The sequence below is a fragment of the Lissotriton helveticus genome, chromosome 6 (assembly GCF_964261635.1).
Source record: "Lissotriton helveticus chromosome 6, aLisHel1.1, whole genome shotgun sequence".
In the NCBI taxonomy this organism is placed as follows: Eukaryota; Metazoa; Chordata; class Amphibia; order Caudata; family Salamandridae; genus Lissotriton; species Lissotriton helveticus.
In genome coordinates this window covers 1,928,955,461-1,928,980,796 of record NC_136067.1, presented here as the reverse complement: position 1 = coordinate 1,928,980,796, position 25,336 = coordinate 1,928,955,461, and the positions used below count along the sequence as shown (strand labels likewise).

The 25,336-nt window shown below is 48.5% G+C and overlaps 1 protein-coding gene across 9 annotated transcripts in view; it reads right to left on the bottom strand.

The window, feature by feature from the left end:
• LOC144763893 (uncharacterized) overlaps window positions 1-25,336 on the bottom strand; it is a 261,943-nt gene that overhangs the window by 216,056 nt on the left and 20,551 nt on the right. The window contains exon 3 of one of the 9 annotated variants that reach the window (XR_013596271.1): window positions 12,839-13,723. The exons of the other annotated variants lie outside the window; for them this stretch is intronic. The gene's annotated coding sequence lies outside the window, so the exon portion shown is untranslated. Of the gene's footprint in view, window positions 1-12,838; window positions 13,724-25,336 lie in introns of those variants that run through there. 9 annotated transcript variants of the gene reach the window in all.

Here is a 25,336-nt window from a genome sequence, read left to right as displayed (position 1 = left end):
CCGTGGATCCAAAATTGTGGCAGTAATGTAATGTTGATGTGACACAATCTTATTTTGAATCCTTGTATTCTCAGATAAGCGGCTTGCTAAGGACTTCGCTAAATTACATGCTTCACGTTTTCCTTCCACACCTTCGTACGTTTCAGACACCTCCTTCAGCTCTTGCTCAAGCATGTACAACAATGGGATTGCTTGGCTCATAGTACAGTCCTCCCTGCTGACTGCACGTGTGAAGACCTCAAAAGGAAGTAGCATCTCAGTCAGGCATTTAATGAGGTCCCATTGCCACATCTCAACGGTCATGGCTTTAACAGCATTATCCCCTGATCTTCTTGTCATGACATAAGCATTAAGTGGTATGTACTGCTCAAACAGCCGTTCGAGCATGTAATACGTAGAGTTCCAACGTGTTGGTACCTCCTGAATGAGTGCTTTGACTGGCATGTTACACTCACGTTGAATGACCCGTAGCTGCTTCCGGGCTTTAAAAGAATGATTGAAATGCGTGCAGATTCTTCTGCAAATGGTCAGTAAGTTGCTGACTTTGCTTTCACTTTTCAGAAAGTCTTGAACCACAATGTTAATGCAGTGTGCCAAACACGGGACCCTGAAATAGCGGCCATCTTCCATGGCCTTAACTACATTACTGCCATTGTCGGTGGCAACAAAACCAATATTGAGGCCTCTTGGTTGGAGCCATTCAAAGACCTTGCTGTTGAACTCATCCAAAATGTTTGCAGCAGTATGCGATTTCTCCATAGCAAACATGGCTACAGTAGCATGTTTGCGAGTATCATTAAAAATCTCAGTAGTGTCAATGCCTGTAGATATCTTGTCTCTAACACCTGAAAAAGAGATCCAGTGTGCTGTGATGCACATGTAATCTGTGGCTTCACTACTGCTCCACATGTCTGTTGTGAGGTGGATACTATGCACAGCACTCTGCTGCAAGGCTTTTCCAAGCAATTCCAGCACGTCGTGGTGTAGTGCTGGAACAGCAACTCTGGCAAAATAGTAGCGGCTGGGAACATTCCATTTTGGGCAGAGGGTTGACACAAATTCCAGGAAACCCATCCCTTCAACAAAAGAAAAAGGGAGAAGGTCCAGAGCTAACATTTTAGCAAGCTTAGCATTATACAAACGTGCTATTGGGTGGTTGCGCTCGTACTTCCCCTCCTGCCTAAACATGCTAAGAATGGTACGCTGCTTGCTATTTCTTTCAGATATGCCCGATGCAGTACTTCGTGTCGCAGACTTCGCACCCGTACTCCTTGGTGTCTCCGGGTTACTCTTACTCTGGTGCCACAGAGATGCTGCTGATCCGGAGGATCTGGGTTCTACCACTGCAATGCTGGGGAGTGGGACAGGGGTACTTAGTGTACCACTACCAGATAGAATGTCTCCCTCTTCATCCTGTCCGGTTACCCGTGGACCTTCTACTGCTTCCCCACCAACATTAATGGTTCCTGCTTTTTATGTTACGTAGGTGGTCCTCCCACTGGATTGGGTGGTGTTTTTTCAAATGGGTCATTTGGCCTCCGGTACCATAGTTTGTGCCAAGCTTACCACGACTAACAAAGGAATGACAAATGGAGCATATAGCAATGTTGTCCTCATTTGCGCTAATTGTAAAGAAGTCCCACACTGGGGAGCTTAACTTTTGTCTCCTGCTAGAAGTGCCACTTCCAATGCCGGATGAACTGGAGGTTGTGTGGTGAACAGCACTATGTGGCTGTGCAGTAGTACCACTACCTCCTTCTGCTGAGGTGGAACTTGTGCTGGATGTAGGACGCTGCCGGCTTTGTGCAAATGTAAAAATGGAAGCTGGAGGTAGTTTTGGTGTGGCCTGTGGTGGTGGTATGCGTGCTACTACATCCCTAGTCGCAGCCATTCTTGATAGGGTTAAAATGTTGGTCTCCATGTCCTAAGGGCCAGGAGTAATGCTTGTGATGACTGGGTCTGACTCATCATCACCATCATTATCCGGCTGCTGAACATCGCACTCCATAAGTGGTAGGCTTCCTGGAACCTTCCTTTTCCCTAGCCTGGTCTTCTTGGGATGTCTCTCCCTCTCATGCTCAGATCGTTCTGGCTCCCAAGTGAAGTCAAGATCATCAGAAGGGATGCTTGGCGAAGAACTCAATGGACTAACCCTCCTTTTCCTTGGTGGGGATTTGGAAACCAATAGATCTCCTGCATGATGTGCTGCCTCTTCTTGCTCTGCATCAGGCTCAATTTCCTGAACTGCCCCGACTTCGGGAGGAACAACAACTACTATTGCCAGTGGTGGTTCTTGAACAACTATTGCAGGCGGTGGTTGTGGTAGTTGTTTTTGTTGAACATCTACTATTGCAGGCGGTGGTTGTGTAACAACTGCTATTACAGGTGGTGGTTGTGGTTGTTCTTTTCGTTGAGCATCTACTATTGCGGGCGGTGGTTGTTGAATATCTACTATTGCGGGCGCTGGTTGTTGTTCACCACTTTTCTGCTGTGTTCCCTCTTGCGTGGAATGTGTACTACTTTGAGATTGAGATAAGTTCAGGTCAGGCTCAGTATCACTGCTTTCCACCATTAGGCTGGCTACCTCTTCCCTACTCATCGGCTTGGGCCTGGGGTGGTGGCTTGGGCCCACTGATGCGGAGGTGCTGGCCCCAGCTTGGACCCCGGTCACTGCTGCTGCAGGCGTACTTTTTTTTCTCCCAAAAAAGGTTTTCGGGTCAACACCAGACTTAAGTGTCAGTTCGTTCTTCTGTTCTTCCTTCTTCTCAGCAACTTTCTTGGTCTTGGAGGACCTGGTACCTGCTTTCTTTGGGCCCATCTTCCTCAGATGTCAGCAGCAGCACTCAGTTGCTGAGAATGATGTCTGGTCAGGTTAGTCACTCACACCACACGTGACGTAGTACAGAAGGACGTCCGTCTGGCAGTAGAACAGGCGATGAATGATGACAGACACCTCCTCTTCAGTCTTTTGTGCACCTACAAGCAAAGAAGGCAGAACAACATCAGTCGAATATGGATTTTATTTAGCTTTAATTACTACTAGAAGTATTAGTACATCCAGTAAGAGTAAGAATAGCAAAGAATTAAAATGCAAATGTAGTGGAAGTGGAACTTGTTTATCCATAATTTGTGCATCATGGATGCAGCATCAGTGACCTGCAGCAGATAGCAATGGGGATGTGAACAGTAGTAAGCCAACAGGAACAATGGCAAGACACAGGCCAATTTGACAAAAACAAAACGGCACACTACTACTACCACCACAGCTCCACATGGGCATTCATCACAGGTACATGGGTAAAGGGCAATGGCCAGAAAAAAATAAACTCAACCAGGCCTATATCCCTCCCTATATGGCCAGAAAAAGGAGGATGCATACATCACAGCTTAATGCAAAAAAGAAAATCCCCATGGCTACAAGGTTTGAAAGTTACACAACAACACAAACAACAAAGGCATTTGGAGTTTTCCCCCAAACAGTTAACTACACCCCAAACACTACATTTGAAAATTCAATGAATTGCCACCCATGCCCTAAATGATGTTAAATTCAACAGACAAAATGGAAACCGCTACATCAAGCATCCCCGCTGACTATCTCTGGGACTCTAGGCCTACTGGCAGCAAAAAAATCACACAACTTTGTAGGCCTGCGGCAAGCCGGCAACCAGGATGGAAGGTCACACAAAATGGCCGCCCCCACATGGCCTGGCCAGTGCCACCCCCAAAAACATGAAGAAAGAGAAGACAGACAATACATTCCTATGGCAAAAGGACAATGCTTGGCTTGACAAAATGGCCGCCACCAAGCCGCCCACATGGTCAGGCCACCGTCTAACAACAAGGTACATAGAGGACAGAAACAGTAAGTGGTCCATGCTCCAAAAACTACAAGCAAATGACAACCTGAGGAGTTTCTATTAGCAAAATGAACAGCATCTACATTTTCGGGAACGTTTTAGGCAACTCGAGAGATATTCCTCGCGAGAATGCAAATTCAGCGTGTTCGGCGGCGCGAACTGAACAAAACGTCGTGATCGCGCCCCCGAGCACGCACATTGAGCGCGCGAAGACGACAAAAACTGTAAGGTCGCGTTGCTGCACTGTGCAAACTTACCAAAACTACGCGAGCTGAATTCTAGGGTTACCTAGTGCGCAAGACAAAGCCATATTATTCAACACACACCCAAAACTTGCAATTCAACACCAAAAACACATTTTTCTAATTAATCCAAAGCCATCCATGACCCACATGATGTTACACTTACAACTTAAACACCCCTATAACAGTTGAACAACTTTCATGCACCCATGATGAGGAGGACTCTAGTAGTACCCTTGGGCCTACCTACTGGCACAGTAGGCCACAAGCTTGGAGGCCTATGGCAAAAACACAGAGGCTGCTAGTAGTACCAGGAATTAAAATGGCCGCCCCCACATGGCCTGGCCACCCCCAAAAACATAAAAAGAAAGAGAAGACAGACAATACATTCCTATGGCAAAATGACAATGCTTGGCTTGACAAAATGGCCACCACCAAGCCGCCCACATGGTCAGGCCACCCTCAAACAACAAGGTACATAGAGGACAGAAACAGTAAGTGGTCCATGCTCCAAAAACTACAAGCAAATGACAACCTGAGGGGTTTCTTTTAGCAAAATGAACAGCATCTACATTTTCGGGAACGTTTTAGGCAACTCGAGAGATATTGCTCGCGAGAATGCAAATTCAGCGTGTTCGGCGTCGCGAACTGAACAAAACGTCGTGATCGCGCCCCCGAGCACGCACATTGAGCGCGCGAAGACGACAAAAACTGTAAGGTCGCGTTGCTGCACTGTGCAAACTTACCAAAACTACGCGAGCTGAATTCTAGGGTTACCTAGTGCGCAGGAAAAAGCCATATTATTCCACACAACCAAAACCTGCAATTGAACACCAAAGACACATTTTGCTAATTAATCCAAAGCCATTCATGACCTACATGATGTTACACTTACAACTTAAACACCCCTATAACAATTGAACAACTTTCATGCACCCATGATGAGGAGGATTCTAGTAGCTTGGAGGCCTATGGCAAAAACACAGAGGCTGCTACTAGTACCAGGAATTAAAATGGCCGCCCTCCACATGGAAAATGGCCGCCCCCACATGGCCTGGCCACCCCCAAAAACATGAAAAGAAAGAGAAGACAGACAAATAGACAATACATTCCTATGGCAAAAGGACAATGCTTGGCTTGACAATATGGCCGCCACCAAGCCGCCCACATGGTCAGGCCACCCTCAAACAACAAGGTACATAGAGGACAGAAACAGTAAGTGGTCCATGCTCCAAAAACTACAAGCAAATGACAACCTGAGGAGTTTCTTTTAGCAAAAAAAACAGCATCTACATTTTCGGGAACGTTTTAGGCAACTCGAGAGATATTGCTCGCGAGAATGCAAATTCGGCGTGTTCGGCAGCGCGAACTGTACAAAACGTCGTGATCGCGCGCCCGAGCACGCACATTGAGCGCGCGAAGAAGACAAAAACTGTAAGGTCGCGTTGAAGCACTGTGCAAACATGCCAAAACAGTACAGGCCTACCCCAAAAAGAATATTTAGGAAAGATTAAGAAGCACAGAAAACTGTAGTTAAAAAATAAAATTTAAAAAAAAACTTTTATACAGTACACCAATTCTCAATTCTCAAACTTACTTGTGAAAGAAAAGTTCAAATCCAAAATTCCTCAATAAATCCAATTAAATGCTATGATGCAGCAGACAAACACAAAGAGTGATCCTTCCAGCTCCAATTCCAAATGAAAGTGAACACCACATGGACAAAGCACTGGGAGGAGCCTGGTGGACAGGAACAGGAAGTTGGAGACTCAGGGGCACTTCCTTTCTCTTGAAAAAAAGAGTAGAAACAAAAAGAGGACTCCTAGCCCCAAAAAATACAGTCAAATCACAATCGGAAGGGTTAAATGAACATTTTTGAGAAGATTTTAACATGCTCGGGAGATATTCTGTGCCAGAATGCAGTTTCTGTGTGTTCGGAAACGCGATCTTACCAACATGGGAGGATCGCACGTCCCAATGACATGTTCGCGCGCTCAAAGTCGCATAGGATTGTGCGGCCGGATTCCAGAAAAGCGAGAAAGCGAACGCAGAACCACGGTAAGTCATTATCGCGCACGCGAGAATGCTATTGAGCGCGCGAGGAAGAAAAACTACTACGCTACGCTGTAGATTGCGAAGTAGGCGACAGCTTCGCGCTCTCCGCGAAGTTGCCGAAACTTCGCAAACTCCGCGAACGGAGCATAGTTCTTCGCCCAGGCTTAACTGTGATGAGGATGAGGCGGTGGTATGGAACAAAGGTAAGTTTGGGGTGCAGCCTGAATCGAGGGAGCAGAGGGAGGTAAAGGGGCCTGTAGCTGTGATACTTGTGATGAGATGGGGTGGGCGAACTGGCATTCGGCACTGCCTCTGCCTCTGCCTCTGTTGTTTCCTCCAACCCTGCCTCTGCCACTGGCGTTGTTGGTTTTGTCGCACCCCCTTTCTCACTAGAATCGTCTCGCTCCATTGCTCCTCCTGCTTCCCGTTGATTGGATTCTTCACGCATTGGAGTACTCGTGGATCGCCCCTGCTGAAGCACTGGTTTTGAAAAAAATGGATACTGCTTGGAACTCATTTGACTCTTACCAGTGTTGTCCACCTTGTCCACCTTATCATCCCCCTTCCCCTCACCCTCATCGGCAACAACTAAAAGGCTCAATTCTGCAGAAAGTTCAGATAGTGTCTCCGCATCCTCATCCTCTTCTTCCAAGTCCTCCTCCTCCTCAACTGACTTGACTGAGGTGTCATGTCTGTTTTGTCTGAAAGTTTCCGCCACTTCCTTCGCTTTTAACTTTAGGGCATTTTTTTGCTGCGCCTTTCTTCTGCCTTTTTTCTCCTCCTTTAGACACAAGTGTGGGTTTAGCCACTGTCGGTGATTTAGAGAGCTCTCTCAACGAATCTCTCCGGTTTAGCCTGTTTAACTCTAACTCTTGCCGCCATATCTGCGAGCTGAATGGTCTCAGCCGTTGCGTGAAAAGAAAAACGAGGGATGGCCATCAAGACATGAGGAAATGGAGCAAAGTATGTAAACACACAGCCCTCTTCAGGTTATGCCACTGGATAGAGTGAGGAACTATACCAAAAGCAATGGAAACTCAGTAGGCCTGCATCCGGGCCCTCGTTGCTGGGCCACAGTGCATTCTGGAGCTGGTAGTCCCGGTAGACCCGTTGGTTATATGGCCCCTCCCAGTAAGAGAACCAGTAAGAGAGCCCTCTATGCGATACCGTCTGTCCCCAGAAGCAGATGCCAAATGTCACAATGCAGGCATAGAAAGCAATCCAAGCAGGCTGATATTAAGCAAGCTTTTGGGCCCCCCTCGCTCGGCACTTGGCACTGGGCAGCACTGCACTGCACAGAAAAAAGGGGATCAGCCCGCCCAGGCGCTCACCTTCACCTTCCCCCTGCTGGTTTCCAACCTTGGTCTCTGCAATTAGTCTCCGTGATTTCGGCGGCCTCAGGACGCAGCAGTCTTGCTAAGTCTTCAAACGCTACACAGTTTTGGCAGCTTGGCAGTTTTTGGTGGGTTTTTTTCTCCCCGCGTCAGCAGACCGGCAACCTGATGTTAATAGACCCCCTGGGCGAGGGAAAACGTCAGGTGACCTCGCACATCTGCCCCCTCACTCCCAGGCAAAGCGAAGGCAAGGCGAAGGATCGAAATCAAATAAATCATGGCAGCCTTTTCGGCAACCTCACGGCAACATCGGACACGGCTTCAGTGGCTTCAGCGTTGCGTTGTGCGGCTTCAGGGGGCGGGGCTCTGGGAAATGGGAAGCGCTTCCGGCGACGTGCGTGGATTTATGTCAGCCGCATCTCTTCTTTCACTTTGAAGTTAAGAAAAGAATAGTAAACACCAAGCTCCCTCTGAAACCAGAGAGTGGCATTTGACTTCTGTCTTTTAACACAGCAAATGTGACAAGATAAAGGCAACATTTAAAGGTCTGTTTACAGAAAAGGTGTACTCAGAAGAATACAGTAGACAATGTATGCTCTCTGGAAGGATGAACTCAAGCTGGACAGCCTAAAACAAAGAAAGCTAGCAAATAGAAAGCAAGCAAATGTAAGTTACAAAGCCAATAGTAAGCAATGGGTGAAATGCATTCCCAAGAAAGCTTTCTGAATGCCCTCAAGAGGTTATAAGCAAACCAGACATCTGTGCTGTCTGGTAGATTTGGACCTAAAACATCTGTATAGTGCAACCCACATTTGGGCAATGTGAGATCTAACCAAATCTATTCTATGTTGTCTAGCTGGGGTGAAGTATGCCCTGTGTTGAAATCAGTAATGTAGTAGTTTATGATGCCAGTTCGTAGTGACCAGCTTGGTCTGTGTGCAGCAGTAGGACCATTGTTTATGTATAAAGGTCAGCGTAGCCAGTTGTAGCTACTGTATGCACCTCACGCTGTGGTCTTTTAAAAGGCTCCGGCAACAACAACATGAGAGGAATTTCTCGGCCCACAAGAAAGTTGAGACATACATACGTGTAATTCCAATATCTAGCAAAGAGACACTGGGCCACCAAGTGATATAATTGCAAGTCTGGGATGTCTATCCCTATGAAGCATCACACGGAGATATCTGTCCGAGTCTTCTACCCTGTGAACTTGTAACTTTAGATCACATCCCTATGCTGCACCCGGAGAGTCTGTCAGTGGGAAAAAACTGTTTTCTCCCAATTTATCACAAACTCGGAGTAACAACCGTAGGGATAACCTCTAATCAGTGTGGACAAATTTATCTTGGGATCATGGACAAACATCAGGATGTCGTCCGCTTATATGGATAGCAGGCCTCTCGTAAAGTTGAGTCTCGATGTCTATGTATATGTTTTCCTAGGAGTTGTGGTGCATGGAAGTCCATTGCCAGTATGAGCAGTAGGGGTGCAGGGGGCATCCCTGCCTAGTTCCCCTGCTAATAGAATGAAACATGACTGCATCGGTGAGACTATGCACTCAGGTAATAGGGAGAGCCTGGATGCGACGACATTGGAGAGTATTTTATTATTGCAGTCTAGAAAAGAGCGGGAGCAGAGTGACATGCATTTCGTAGGGTCTTTCCTCGATTTGGGTAAGGAGGAAATGACAGCCTCCCACATCATGGGTGGGAGTGCACCTGCACCCCTATCTAGTGCTTCTAAATACACCTCGAGTAGGTGTGGCACCAAAATGTGCTTGTACAGTTGTTAGGCCATCTGAACCTGGTGCTTTCTCTCGAGCCAGAAAGTCTAAAATTTATTTAGACCTCTGCTGGTCACCTACTAAATTACAAATAGGACGATATGTTTCTCATTAATCATGAGATAATGCAAAAAATGTTATAACCTCTACCCATCCCACTCTTTTTAAAATCTTTTTTTGTTATTTATTCTCCCAACATAACTAACTACTCGGTTACCTCACCTCCTCTCTTGCTCCCTGTTTCTCTTTCTGCTCAAATGCATTTTGTTTTCCACTGTCTCTGTGTCTGCTCCACCATTGCCCTCCCTGCCGAAAACGTTGAAAAAAAATCTTTTGGGGAAGGGCTTGACAGGTTCAATTTGCTGTTGTTCTACGCTTTACTAAATATTGCGCTTTTTTGCAGGTTTTCAATTTTTTTTAATTTACTGCTCCTAGACGCAACTCTTCCATATTAGAGCATTAAATAAAAATTAATGATATAAAAAGGCTGCCTTTACATTAAGATCAGTGGCAGCGAAATCATTTAAAAGTGGGGGGGGGAGACTGAAGGAGGGAGTGTGATGGGCAGAGCGCAGGGGATGAATACATTTAAAAAAATGTACCTCATGATGACGCCCGCCTCACTTCTCGCTGCTTCTCTGCTCTTCTGCTCCCAGGGAATCGCCATCCAATCCCTGCGCTGCTCTTAAGCATGAGAGCAGCATGGGGATTGGCCTGAGCGAGCTGAAAAGACGCTCGCTCAGGCACTGGGAGTCTGTGCTGTTTCTCCAACCCGGCTGTGTAATAGAGCCAGGTTGGAGAAAGCAAAGTGTGCATGCCAGTTTGGCTGGCCTGAGAGGGCCGGCCAAATTGGCATGCACACTTACAAGTGCACAAACCACTCCTGCCCCCCCTCCTTAGACCCACCTCGCCCTTTCCCTCACACGCTGGCTAGTTATTATGCATACATACTCATACATGAAGAAGCAGCAAACATATTTGTAATCAAACTGTGGCTTTCGTAATTATTTTGTTGTTGTTCAACAATGGGAATACAGTTTTTCAAACCTTTTTGCAGATGCTGACAAGCATTGGTAAAAGCTTTGGGAAAGCCACATCTCGAGACCTATTGCGTGTGCCAATGATTCATTCTCAAAGGTTTTCCCGAATTTAGGAGAATGTTTCCTTCAAAATCGCCAGACTGCAAATCTTGCTCTGTATGCAAGAGGCACACATCTGAGCCAGACTCACAATCCCAGCATAGGTGGTTTCTAAGCTACGAACATGATGATTGGGTTTGTAATGCAGCATCCCTTATGGAGATGATGGTCATGAGGGATGAGGGGAAGATGTTCATGACATTTAACCAAAAAGAAGTATCTACATGCAAACCTTCAGGATTGTCTGACCCCTTCTAGGATTACCTCTCCTCACAGAGAAGAGTCTATCTGCTATTCTAGAAGCTATAAATATAAAAAAGACAAGAATTCTTGTTCGTCCTCTTATTGGACTTCTGATTACACGTAGTGGCATGAATGCCACACAATAACTAGCAAAGATCCATCAAAGTCATCAAGAGAGCGCATTCCAGTTCCTGAGAAACAGCAGCCTGAACAAGTAAGCTTTATTGCTTCTAGAGCTAAACCTGAACAAACAGAGGACTACATCGAAGCCATGCTGCAGATATTTGACATGCAATTCAAACTGGGAGTCTTGTCATGGTCTCTGGAGTTGCTACTATTTCCCCAAGCCACAGGAGTTCTATGACAGTCCTTAGCACTGTGAGAGCCTGAACCCTGGGCCACAGTTCCTCCTTATCTGTGACTGGTTAAAAAATCAGCAGAATCTGGTGTGGTGCCAGCTGGACGGCAGTGAGCATGTCTGTCAAAGTTTTCATCCAGGGATATAGTGTGTTGCTTACATTGATACACTTTTCAGGTCAGAACTATACCCCAAAAGAGAGGAGGGTGAGGACATGACGAAGACCATCTGTTGCTCCATGAACTCTGGATTAGCATCTCACCAGGAGTGACTTACCTGTCCCTCTTGCCCATTCCTCAGGATGAAGCAGGCATCTTTCATCTCAGTGGTGAGAGTTGAGGAATCTGTAGGGGTTTCACTTTGTAATGTAGAGAGAGTAGAACAGACGCAACCACTTTATTGAGATTTTCTCATTGGGTAATCAGACTCTGGAGCCTGTCTCATCATACCTCACAGCACATTCTACTCCAGAGCCTAGTTCTGCAAGCTTCATCAGCGAAGATGAAGCTTAACACCTTGCCATGGGCCCTGTCACACTGAGAACTTAAAACATACACTGTGCATAAATGATTATATCTTATGGCTTCCAACACATCATGCCCTATTACATATAATACTTGTGCTTTTGGAGATAGGTAACCCTGTGACTAATTGGTCACTTACAATATATATGTGAGCTGTATTCTCTGTTTATGTTGTTAAGGACAAATTGAACCCTTCAAAACATTAAACATTCATACTAACTTTGACATTGCAGACGTCATGAGCTGGGCTTTTAATTGGCTTGAACTCTCATCCAGTTTGCCTCCAATATTGATGCTGCTCTAAACATAGGCTGTGACTGCCACCACAACCTTATCACATAAGCACTACATTTGCCCATCTGCGGAAAAGGCGTGGAAAAGTCCTGGGCAAAATAGTTTGGTTTCTCCTTCTCAGCTCGGGAAACCTCTACACCATGGATTCTTCGGATTATCAAAAAGGATATTCCCTACCCTCTCCAGGAGACCAAAACCTGTATTGCTCTCCCCCCCAAACATTTGGGTTACCAGTTACACCTTTTCTGAAGAAAGGCCATTCCCCCAAGTTGGGAAAATTATGTTATTCTGGGTGTTTCCTTGTCCTATCCAAAAGCGGTGACAAAACGTGAGTTAGAATTGTCACCTTCATGCATACTCTTCAAGTGCTAGATCCTCAATATTTGTAATTCCATATCTCCATTTGCAGATGCTTAGTAAGTGGTGAACCTTTTTAGTTCAAAGCACTGTCTTTTGGCCTACACTCAGGTCCTAGGATGTCAACTGCATTGAGGAAATTTGTTACAACCCATCTCAACAAAAGGTTTGTGTTGTTTCCTCAGCCTAGATGATTGGCTGATCAAGGCAATATCATTCAAAAGTACTGATCAACATCTGTAGCATAGATGCAATCTTTTGAATGCAAATGACACCCAGCTCATATTCCGGCTACCCTGTCCATTGTAGATGGGTTCACCAGGTCATAATTCAGAAGCCTTTGCCAACTTCACTGAGTGGAGCATGTCTGCTACTTTTGTAAAACTGAACACTGCAAATACTGAGATTATTCTCACTGTGAGAGATTGGGATGTTGGTTGATGGGGTTGTGAGCCCTTCCCAAGCAACAGCCACAACCCTTGTCAGGATGACTCACAAAAGTCACTAAATTAACCTGTGCTTAATCCTCAGGTTGCTTGGGACAAATGCAATCAGTTGTAACTTAGAGGCAATGTGTAAAGTATTTATGCAGCACTCAAACAGTAATAAAGTGAAAACATAACACAAGAAAAATCCCACACCAAGATAGTTAATTCTAAAGATTTAGGAAAGTATATAACGTAAAAGCACAAAGCCCATTTGCGATCATCTGGTCGTGCTAGACCTGGTGAAAGTCACAACTTCAGGCCAAACTCAATGGACTATGGACTGTATATAGGGGCCAGGGTAGCCCCTCTGATAGAGTTTCTTTCTTAAAGTTCAGGCGAAAAGACTCCAGTTCGCTGTGAAGGAGGCAACAAGGAGCAGGGAGATCGTCACAGATGGCCGTTTGAAGATCCTGCTGGGCGTCGTTGACGGTCATTGCAGGAGCTTCACGTTGATGATCACTGCGTGCAGCGTCTGGTTCACTAGAGCTTTGCGTTCACAGTCAGCTCATTTGGCAAGATCTTGGCACGAACAGGCCCGTTCATGTTTGCAAAGACCTCAAATTTCCAAGATTTCTCTTTTTGCTTACAGGAGGAACTCAACTGATGCCAAACCATGATTCTAGGACCTGGGAGGCACCTTTGTAGAATCAGTAACTCACTCAAGCAGAGGCCAGGGGAGTTTAGGCAGGTCCATTTGCAGGTCTAGTGCAGCAGGTCAGCTGGGCAGTTGCAGGGAGGTCTGTGGAGCTTGCTATGTCCCTGTAGCTCTGAACAGAAGGTCAGTCAGCTGATCCTTGCAGTCAATTCAGGTAGCCTGGGTTAAAGGGAGCAGATCCAGTCTTCCTTCTCAGACAGCAGAGTAGGCCTCCAGCAGCAGGGCAGTCCTTCTTCTGTAGCATCCACAGGTCGAGGAATGTACTGAAGAGTCGGTCTGAGGGCCCAATACGTATACCTGGTGCCAGCTTTGAAGTGGGAGAAACTTCGAGACTTTTCCTCACATCTGGTTCTGGAATATCCTTCCTTCCCCTTTCCTGGTCCCAGGATGTCTGAAATCACAAAAGCCTACGGTGATGTTCTTTTTATGTGTGCTGAGGCAGCTCCACACACCCATCAGGTCAGAATGGTGCATCCTGCCAACAACTAGTCCCAATTGTGATACTGGCTGGGAGGGATCCAAAAAAACAACTGACAACTACATTTAAGTCATGTGACCCAAGATACAGGATGCAGGCACCAAATGGTTATGACAAGAAAATGCCAACTGTCCAAAAGTGTCATCTTCAGTATTTTAACTTAAAATCCAAATGACCATTAAAGAGGGTATCAATTAAAAAAATACCAAATATGATATTCCTACCTGTTTCCAAGCAATGATTACCACTGTGTGATGTGTAATGAGGTAACCCAATATTATCCTATGTTAGGCTTTGCCCAAGGAAAAAACGAATTTAGGAGATTTTCACTACCAGGGCACGAAAAGCTTAAAAGTACGCGTCCAATTATTATTTTTTTATTGTTTTTATTAACAAACGACAAAGAAAAGCATCAGGTGACATTAGCATACCTTACAGTTCCATAAGTACATCTCCCTACATTTAATAGTAAACTCAAGATATGGGTAAATGGATCAAGGGGACACATGCGCCTCCACCTCTTCTGGACACGCCGGGGGTTCACATACATCTCCACGGTAATGATTCCAAGCCTCCCAGAACTTCCCCCATTTCCGCGGGCATCCCCTCGCCATGGATACCAACCTCTCCCTGAACATGCACCAATCCATGTCCTCCACCCACCTCTCGACTCGGGGCGGCTGGCCGGCCCCCCACAACTGTGCTATATCACGCTTGGCAACCATACACGCTAACATGACCCATTGCTTCCTATAGGCATTCAGGCCTGTGGGTTCCCAAATGTTCAGTATGCACCTGCGCGCCTCTGGCTGCATCACCACCCCCAATACATCTCGTGGCGTGTTGTGGATCTCCCCCCATTACTCCTGCACCCAGGTACAATGCCACAATATAGGCATAAACGTTCCAAGCTCCCCACATCCCCTCCTACATTCCCCACCCTCCGAGCGACCCATGTGGACCAGACAGGGCCCCGTAATGTACGACCTATGGAGAATCTTCAATTGTACCAGCCTAAGCCTCATCTGTATCGCAACCACCCTTGGAGAGAAGACCGCTTCCTGCCAGTCCTCATCGTCCAACTCTAACCCATCCTCGACCCATTGCGTTCTTAGAGGTATCAGTGGGTCCTATGCATGGTTAATAAGCTTCTTGTATATTAATGAAATGGTCTTCTCAGGGAGGTGGCCATCTAATACCCGATCCTCAAGGGGGGAGGCGTCAGGAAGTGTCGTGTCCTTGGGGATGTTTGCAAGCAGGGCATGCCTGATTTGGAGGTAACGGAAATGTTCACAGTCGTGAAGGTGATATTGTTGCATGAGTGAGCTGAATGTGTGTACAGTGTCTTTCCCCCAAACATCTTTGATCTGTGTAATCCCAATTAGGTCCCACTTATCAAACCCCTTAGACTTCCATAGACTCCCTAGTTTCTCTGAACTCCATAACGGGGTGGCAAGCGTGAGCCTCCCTTCCCACTTGAGGTGCCTATTAGCCGCGTGCCACACCTGAACGACATGCGCTGTTGGCCCCTCAAGGGGAAACCGGCGAGGTCTAGCATAGAGCGCCCTAGTGAAATCTCCGCCCGGTTCTTGCCACCGGTCCATAGCATACCCGGGGTCGTCCTATCCCCCGTCATACCAGGGGAGGGTGAGTTTAGAGAACGCTATACGAGGTTTACCGTCCCAGAGGTGCTGCCTCTGGAGAGCCTCCACTTCCCTAAAGTAGGATGTGGGCACAGCGTCCATTGTGTTCTGGAGTGCGTACAAAAACCGGGGAAGGGCCATCATCTTAAATAGCACCGCCCTGCCCAACAGGGAGAGGGGAAGCGCCCTCCAACGCGCCACGTCCCCTTTAAAGTGAGTCGGGGGGGCTGAGGTTATTGGCAAATCTTAGTTTCGGGTCGAGCGTGACATAAATGCCAAGGTACCTAAACCCTACCGGCTCAATTTGTATCGGACAGTTCCCCGGGACAACCAGCGGGTCGCTCGTAAGGACGAAAAGCACTGACTTCGACCAGTTTATTGCAAATCCAGAATATCTACCAAAGATAGCAAGCACGTCAAGAAAACAGATGAGGAATCCCCTCAGGTTGGTGAGATAAAGCAAAATATCGTCAGCGTATAGGGAGATGTTGTCTTCCCATTCCAACGTCCATCGTAGTCCACGGATCCCACGATCCCACCGGACCCACGCCGCCAAGGGCTCCAAGGCCAATGCAAACAGGAGCGGGGACAGGGGACATCCCTGTCTTGTGCCCCTACCAAGGAGAAAGTCGGTAAACTTTCGATTATTCACCACTACTCTGGCCAGGGGCTGCGCATATAGGAGGCGCACATAGTTCACAAACTCTGGACAGAAACCCAACTTCCCCAGCACTGCGAATAAGTATGACCACTCAACCCTATCAAAAGCCATAGTGGCATCCAAAGATACCAGTACCGCTGGCTCCTGAATCGTCGGGGTCCTGCCCTGCACCCCATGCAACCGACGCAGATTAAGAGCCATATTTCGATGCGGCATGAAGCCGGACTGATCCGGATGTATCAAGGTGGTAATTACCTTAGCCAGTCTCGTTGCCAGCAACTTCTCCAGAACTTTAGGCTCTGCGTTCAACAACTAGATGGGTCTGTATGATGAGCAGAGCGTCTTGAGCTTACCCGCTTTATGGATAACCACTATATTTGCCACCAGCTGGTCGTATGATAGCTGTCCCTCTGCTCTGCATTCCACCAACATGGAACGAAGAAATGGGGCAAGCTTGTTGGCGCTCAATTTATACAGTTCTATAGGAATCCCGTTCTGGCCCGTGACCTTCCCAGAGTGCACTCCTCTGATGGCCTGCGCCACCTCGTCATCCGTAAGGGGGGTCTCCAAATACTCCCGGTTTTCGTCTGACAACGTGGGCATTTGAATGTCTTTTATCATTGCACTGTTGTCAGCTTCCGTATACACCCCTGCCAAGGTATATATCGCATTATAGTGCTCTGCAAACCTATCCGCTTCGGCCTGAGGTTCCCTGAGCGTACTGGAGTCCTCTCCCTGTATTTCTGGTACAAGCCGCGATGCCCACTCACCCTTTTCAAGCCACGCTTTCAGTTTCCAGGTTTTATCGCCGTGTTCGTACACCCTACTCTGTATGTCCTCATTTTGCACCCTAGCCTTCTCTTTAGCGAAGCCCTTATACTCGTCCTGCTGCAATTTAAGCTGGTGTAGTCCCTCCGGGGTCGCCGCCCTAGACACATCCGCCTCCAGCCTCGTCACCTCCACGTCCATCCTCTCCATTTCCGCCTGTCGTTCCATTTTTTCCCCCGCAATCAGGGATAAAGCCTCACCCCGAACAACGGTCTTGTACGCCTCCCACAAAGTCTGTGCCGATTCCACCATACCCGCATTCTCCTGAAAGTATCTATCGGAAATCTTAACGACTTACTTCTTAATAGTGGCGCCATGCACCATGCACCGATAGGGGCAATCCTGCCTACATCGAACTGGTCAAACTCCAACCGGAGCCAGACTAGAGAGTGGTCTGAGATGCCCCTCCCCAAGTGTCGAGCCTTCCCAACCGCGTTCGCCTGCGCTGCTGGCCCTAGAACGTAGTCTATCCTAGACAGACTGTGGTGTGCGGCGGACACTGTGTGTACTGTATGTCACTCGGATTACGCACCCTCCAACGGTCCACAAGCCCTGTTGTTTCTAAGAAATCGGGAAGCCACCTCTGCACCGGTCTCAGGGCCCGGGCCGGGTGTCGGTCTATCTCCCCATCCACCACCGCATGGAAGTCCCCCCCATCACGAGTAGGCCCAACGGCAAAATCAGGAAAATAGAACCCAGGTCGCGGAAGTTATCAGATTAGAGGCTGGGCAGAACATAGACGGAAACGAAGGTGACCGTCCTCCCCTCCCACTGACCCGATATGCCCACATACCGACCTTACTTATCAGATCAAGTGGCCTGAACTGTTAAGGGATAATATTTTTTCACCAAGATCCCAACCCCTCTGGACCCCGTGGTAAATCCCGCCTGTGCTGCCAATGTCTAACCACCTCTATGTAGGGCCATGCAACGATTCCCAATGAGATGCGTCTCCTGCAGCAGCACCATGTCCGGGGCGTGTCTCCTGACTAACTGACTGACCATTCCCCTCTTAATTTTGTCCCCAAGGCCATTCACATTCCAACTAAGAACACTAATCCCCGGTCCCCGTCTAACATTCGACATTGAACTGGTATGAAACAATACAGTCACAGCATTTGCCCCTGATGTCAAAAAAGAAAAAAAGAGAAAAACACATTGCAAACAATCCTTCAAACAAGAAAATCTCAAAACCAAAAAACCCCATCGATCCCAAACCCCCCCCCTGCACCCCTGCACACCTGCACATGGCCAACGCCCATCCCCAACTAGCAGTGTGCCTGTCGCCCAACATCCCAGCTACTAACTAACTAAAGGTAATAATGAAGAGGAGGCCAGTGCCCCCCCCCACCCCCAGCCTCAAAAAACAAATCCCGAGAGCCCGGGGTCACCCACAGCTGTCTTATAGTCAAGGATTCTGGCATGAATCTGGCTGCGGATCTGCCCCGCTACCTGAAGTATCAAACCAATGTGAAAGTTCTGATGGCTTCTCTCATTCCTGCTCCTGCCGTCCACCATTTCCTCCACCATCTCTCCCCTCCGGAAACATCCGCATGTCTGCTGTCCAACCAGTCCGAAGCAACCTCCGGGTTGTCAAAAAACCAGGCCCTCCCCTCGACCTCCACACGCAGGCGAGCCGGGAACATCATGGCATACTTTTGTCCCTTGTCCATGAGTTTTTTTTTCACCGGGAGAAAACTCTGCCGTTGTTTCTGCACCATCTGGGTGAAGTCGGGGAAAAAGGAGAGAGTGGCATTCTCATACCGCAAGGGGGCCCCTGCGCGTGCTGCCTGCAGGATTGCATCTGTCTCGGAAATTCAGCACCCTCGCGATTATCGGGCGGGGGGGGCCAAGGCTTGGGTTTCCCCCTTTGCACCCTGTGGGCGAGCTCGATTGTATTGTATTGTATTGTATTGTGTTCTTATAGAGCGCAGCTATCACCCTACAGGTATCTTGGCGCTCAGACAAGAATTAACGAGTATCCTACAGTTCCAGATTAGAGAAGATGAACTAGCCCCTAGGGAATAGTAAGGTCTTCAACTCCTTCCTGAATTTCAGCAGGCAGCTAGCCACCTTGAGGCCCTGTGGCAGCCCATTCCATAATTGTCCAGCTGCCACACTGATCAGATTCAGAGAGTCTTCTTCTGGGGTAAGCCTGAAATCTGTCATGGGGTGCTTTAAGATTTTTGCAGCTGAGAAGTACATCACCTCCGTTTTCCCTCCATTCAATTGGAGCGAGTTAGCCCTGAGCCAACCCGCCGTTTTCCGCATGCACTCCTGGAAGGCCTCTACTGAGGTCTCCTGCTTGCCCTCCAAGGAGAAAATCAATTGAGTATCGTCCGCGTAATTTATAACGCTGATACCAAAGGATTTAATGATGGACAATAGGGGTTTCAGGTACACATTAAATAAAATGGGACTAACTGAAGACCCCTGTGGGACCCCGTGCGTGACGGGAGAATCTTCTGATGCAAACTGGCCTAGGGTCACCGTCTGTTGGCGGTCTTGGAGATACGACTGTAGCCACTCAAGGGCTCTTCCTCTCACTCCGTTGTTCCACAATCTTTGTAGCAGTACGGCATGACTCACAGTGTCGACGGCCGCCGACATATCGAAAAGGAACAAGAATCGACGCGTCCCCTCTGTCGGCGCGCAGTCGAAGATTGTCCATCACTGTGGTCAATGCCGTTTCCGTCCCGTGTGCAGGTCGGAACCCAAATTGGAATGCATCCAGCAGACGATTATCCTTTAGATGCTTAGAAAGGGTTCTACTGACTGACTTTTCCAAGATCTTTATTGGGAACGGGAGGAGGGAAATCGGCCTGAAGCTGGCAGGTAATGCAGGATCCAGCGACGGCTTCTTTAGCAACGGAGAAACCATCGCTTGCTTCCATGCAGCTGGCACTGTACCTTCTTCAAGGGACTGATTGCAGATACTAAGAAGCTGTGGAAATAGTATTTTACCAAATTGTTTCCAGTATCTGTGGGGAATAGGATCAGCCGGGGATCCTGAAGTAACACTAAGAGCCATATTAGCAAAAGAATCCTCTGTGAATAATTGGAACGAGGTTAATAAAGAGTTAGCATTCAACTCGATACTTGGTTCCTTCTGTTCAGTGTCTAGAAGCTGGGTATTATGGGGGGCTAAATTCCCGACAATATTATGAATTTTCTCCTGAAAATAGCCTGAGATGTCATCACAGAGCTGTTGTGAAGCAATTGTCTTGTTACATTGGCTGGGGGGGCAAGGTGATGTCCTTATAAATTTTAAAAAGAGTTTTGGTACTATTCGTGGAGTTCAGGATAGTGGTGGCATAAAAATTGGCTTTTGTTTTAGCAATTGCTGTTTTATATTGGAGTTGGGCTAGCTTAAAAAGGTTTCTATCTACGTCTTCGTACTGTCTCCTCCAGCTTCTTTCTGCTTTTCTAAGCAGACGGCGGAGTTCTTTTAACTCCGCATTATACCAGGGGGCTAAATTCTTATCCTTATTTTTAATTTTGCATCTTGGAAGTAGGCGATCTAGATTCCTAACCATGGTGCTGCAGTACTTTTGGTAGCTCTTCTCCACCGAATCAGTAGAGGTCAGATAATCATTCTCCTCAATCAGGGCTAGCGCCATATCACTATCCAATTTAGCCCACCTCCTATCCAGTCTGTATGTACTTGCGGTCCTTTCTCCTTCCCGATGGTCCCCTACCCTAGTTGTGAAAAGGACCAGATGGTGATCAGTCCAGGTTTGGGGTAGAATATCTTGTACCGATGTTTCATCCTCGCTAGCAAATACTAAATCTAGTGTGTGTGTCCCTTGATGAGTGCTCTGATGTATTAGCTGTTGCAAATTCAAGTTTGCGCACGTCAATTGTAAATCTCTCCGATGCTTCGCCAGATTTCCAGTCTCCCAGAAATTAAAATCCCCCAGTATAATTACCCTTGTGTGAGACAGAGCAAAATTCGTAATGCTCTCATATAGGCACTGGTAATTTGTGCATTGTCCCGGGGGCCTATAACACACTATGCCTGAGAGTAAGTTCCCCTTAGTTCTTTGTAAAGTGAATCCCATCAGCTCGATTCGACTAATTTCATCCAGCGCTAGGGGAACACAGTTCCATTCCTCCTTAAAAATTACCCCCACACCTCCCCCTCTGCCTGTCAATCTTGGGCTATGCCAGGACTTATGACCAAGTGGGCATGCTAAACCTAATTCAACTGCCGAATTATTGTTGGTCCAAGTCTCCGTTAAAAACAACATATCAAGATCCGAGTCTTCGGGGGGAGGAGCTTCGCGCGCACCCAAGATGGTCGCGTGAGCACAGGGCTCCCGGACCCTCGCCACCTCCATCGACTATCCTGTACTTTATCCTGGTTCGGACGACGGGTGTTTATTGGCGCAGTTCTACTGATCATTTATCTGTTCCCAAAAACTTTTTGGGACTTCGGGGTCCAGAGCTACAGATCGCCGCAGTTTCTGGCCTGCTCCAGGGTGACGCCCCGAGCTATCTTGTCTGGCCTGCCATCCAGTAAGTGAACAACAACGGACTGCCTGACTTGCATGGGCTGGCGACCCCTTTTGGTTTCGATTCCCGTCCGGAGATCAACCTGACTTTGTTAGCTACGTAGACGGCCGGACGTGCCTATACTTTTGGTCTATCCGCTTCTGATGCCGATCTGTCGTGGCTTTCAGTTCTGAGACTGGCACCACCTTCGCCCTTTTGGTCCTGCATTTGCCACCGCAGTCACCATTTTCACCCGCCAACAGGCGACCCGTACGGGTCCAGGATCTAAGATGGCCACCAAGCCAGAGAGTGAGAGGCGCAAGACTAAACCGGGCGTTCGAGGGAGTGCTTTGCAAACGAACATTATGGACCGGTACACCCTCCCTAAAGGATCGTCGGGCGCAGCATCTAAACCCTCGACGGCAATGCCGGAGGACTCATCGATTGAGGAAGAGCCCTCGTTGCGGGATCTCATGGGCGCCATTACCGGTATGAAGGCTTCATTGGGGCAACAATATGAGGCCTTGACTCTCAAACTGGATACTGTGTCGATTGATGTCAATCTGATCAGGGCGGATTTGGCGAAGACAAACGAAAAGGTCAAATCCCTGGATCTCAAGACCACTAGCCTGGTCACTGACGTCTCTGACTTACAGGCTGAAGTCGGGAATCTGCGGAAAGCTAATGACTATTTCTCTGGGCGCCTAGAGGACTATGAAAGCCGTGCCAGGCGCAACAACATCCGCCTGATTGGGGTCCCGGAATCATCGACTGCTGCCTCGACGGACTTATTGGTGGAAGACCTGGTGCTGAATCACTTGGCGCCCAAGGGTCTCAGCAAGTTTTTCGCTGTCGAGCGTGCACATAGGATCCCCGGCGGCACACCTAAATCGGGTGCTAACCCACGACCCATCATTGCGAGGATCTTTCATTTCTGGGACAGAGACGCTATCCTGCAGGCTTCGAGGCAGTCTGGTCCCATTGCCTTTGAGAACTCTACTGTCAGCTTCTATCCGGACTTTACACAACAGGTCCAGAAACAGAGGCTGGGGTTTCAAGGGGTCAAGAAGAGACTCCGGGAAAGGTCTATGAAGTATGCCATGCTCTTCCCGGCCCGTTTGCGGGTGGTTCATAGGGATCGTACTTTTTTCTTTGACCATCCTGGGGTCGTGAGTGACTGGCTTGACTCGCTGCCTGCGGATCAAGAACCTTTTGAGGACTCTGGCAGATGGGATCGGGCGGACGGTGGCCCGACGGAGCAGGAGTAGATATCGACTTTGACCCCGTACCCTTCATGTTAGCTTCGAACTGTGCTATGCTGTGTCATTAATGTTTGCAAGTATTAGTCCTTTTAGGGGTGGGTGGGGGGTGAGCGGGTCCTTTCTCCTCCTGGGTTTTCTTTTCGTAGATTAGTTGGGTGGTTGGGCGACAGGCACACTGCAAGTTTATGGGGCTTTTTGGTCTTCAGCAGGGGTGCGGGGTGGGGGGTATAGTTGTTTTGGTATTGTTGGGGGGACTGGGTTGTTGGTTTGAATTTTATTGTTATTTGCAAGGCGAAGGAAAGGCAAACTCCTGTTTTATGCAGTTGCTTTGGGTGTGGGGCGGGGAAGGGGCTGAATTCGGGGATGGGGGGTAGGGGACTTCAGATATTGTGTTGGAACGTGAACGGGTTGGGGGATGGGATCAAGAGGAGGGTGGTGCTGCAATTGCTGAGGCGTTTGTCTCCTGATGTTGTCTTACTGCAGGAGACTCATTTGCTCGGCAACAAGTGCTACGCTCTGAATAGGCGTGGTTATCGCCTTGTGGCGCACTCGGGTTTCACTTCAGGCTCCAGAGGGGCGGGCATTCTGGTTCGGACCTCCCTCCCCTTGGCCATTGATGATGTCATACTGGATGATAAGGGACGATACGCCGCCATTGTGGGGCGCTGGGAAGGGAAGGTTCTTATTCTGATTTCCGTGTACGTGCCCCCGGGCCTCCAAGCCACCACATTCGCGGATCTGAGTGGACTTATCCTGGGTCTCCCCGAGGGTCTGCTTTTGGTTGGGGGTGATTTTAATGCGGTGGTCTCAGGGATGTGTGACCGTCACCCTCCCAGGGAACTGCCGAAGGCCCAGACTTGGTTGAGTGACTTCCTAGAGACGCTGGGGCTCACTGATTGCTGGCGCTTGCTTCACCCGGGGCGGTTGCAATATACCTATCATTCTGGTGCTCATGGTAGTCTCTCGAGGTTAGATCATATATTGCTGCCCTCGGCCCATGCATCCCTCATACGGGAAGTTAAACATCTGGCAAGGGGTATCTCGGACCATTCTCCGCTTTGGCTGGTGGTTGATGCACGGCAGGGTTCGGCGGGCCGAGTGGCTCCGATTAACCCCTGGTATTTGAAGGACCCCAGGGTCAGGGCTGAGCTGGTTAAAACACACGATTGTTATTTTGCGGAAAATGTGGGCTCTGTTTCCTCCCCAAGTTTACTTTGGGAAGCTTACAAGACTGTCATTCGTGGCCAGGCCCTCTCGTTGATTGGTAGCGTGAAGTTGGCCAACTGTGCTGAGATGGTTCGCCTTGAGGGGGAGGTCACAGCCCTGGAGGGGTGCTTGGAATCTGAGGTCACCGCTGAGGGGTTACATCTATTGGAGTTGAAACAACATGAATACAGGGCTCTGATCACGGAAGCTGCTAAGGAAATGGGAAGGGAACAGCAGGGCCGCCTGTATGATGTGGGTGATAAGGCTGGGAAATTACTTGCTTGGCTGGATAAGAGGGAGAATGCAAGTCGTGTCGTCCCTGTGATTGTTGCGGAGAATGGAGAGTGTTGTACTGACCCTGCTGATATTGTCACATGTTTTGCCGATTATTTCCGCGAGGTGTATTCCCAGGTGTCTGATCGATCTGAGCAGGACTCCCACCTGCTATTGCGGGATGTTGCACTTCCCCGATTGCCTGACATTGATAGGGATGCTCTGGATGCGCCGCCTACTGTGGACGAGATTGCCGCTGCTGTCCGTTCGGTCCGATCCGGCAAGGCTTCGGGCCCTAATGAGCTCCCCATTGAGCTATATAAACTACGCCCCGACACGCTAGCTCCACATCTGCGCTCTATGTTTCTCGAGTCTTTGGAGGTGGGTTCTCTCCCACCAGACCAGAGACTGGCCACTATAGTCGTCATCCACAAAGATGGTAAACCTCGGGATCGCTGTGCCTCTTTTAGACCCATTTCGTTGATTAATGCGGAGCCTAAAATCTTGGCCAGGCTGCTGGCGACACGTTTGGCGACTGTCATTGGGGACCTGGTTCACCCTGATCAATCCGGCTTTATACCGCATCGCAACACGGCGCTTAACCTCCGAAGGTTGCATGGCGTCTTGGCACGAGCCGAGACGCTACGTGAGCCCGCCATCTTGGCGTCCTTGGACGCTACGATGGCGTTTGATACGATTGAATGGCCGTATTTGTGGGCGGTTCTTGCCAAGTTTGGTTTCGGTCCGGAGTTTGTTCGGTGGGTCAAATTGCTTTACGCCGGTCCCATGGCTCAGGTGGTGGTCAATGGTCGGGTCTCTGCACCCTTCGCACTGGGCAGGGGTACGCGACAGGGCTGTCCCCTGTCCCCCTTGTTGTTTGCTCTCGCCTTGGAACCACTGGCGGCCTGGTTGAGGTGGGAGCCGTCCCTGAAGGGCATTAGATGGAATTCGGAGTTTGAGGACCGTATATCTCTCTATGCTGATGATATTCTGCCGTATCTCACATCTCCCCGTAAATCCCTCATTGTACTGTTCGATGTCTTAACGTCCTTTCGCAAAAACTCGGGTCTTGTCATCAATTGGTCGAAGTCCTGTGTATACGTCTTGTCGGGAGACGCCCCTCTTCTGCCAAGTGGTTGTCCTATCGCGATTGTGAGAG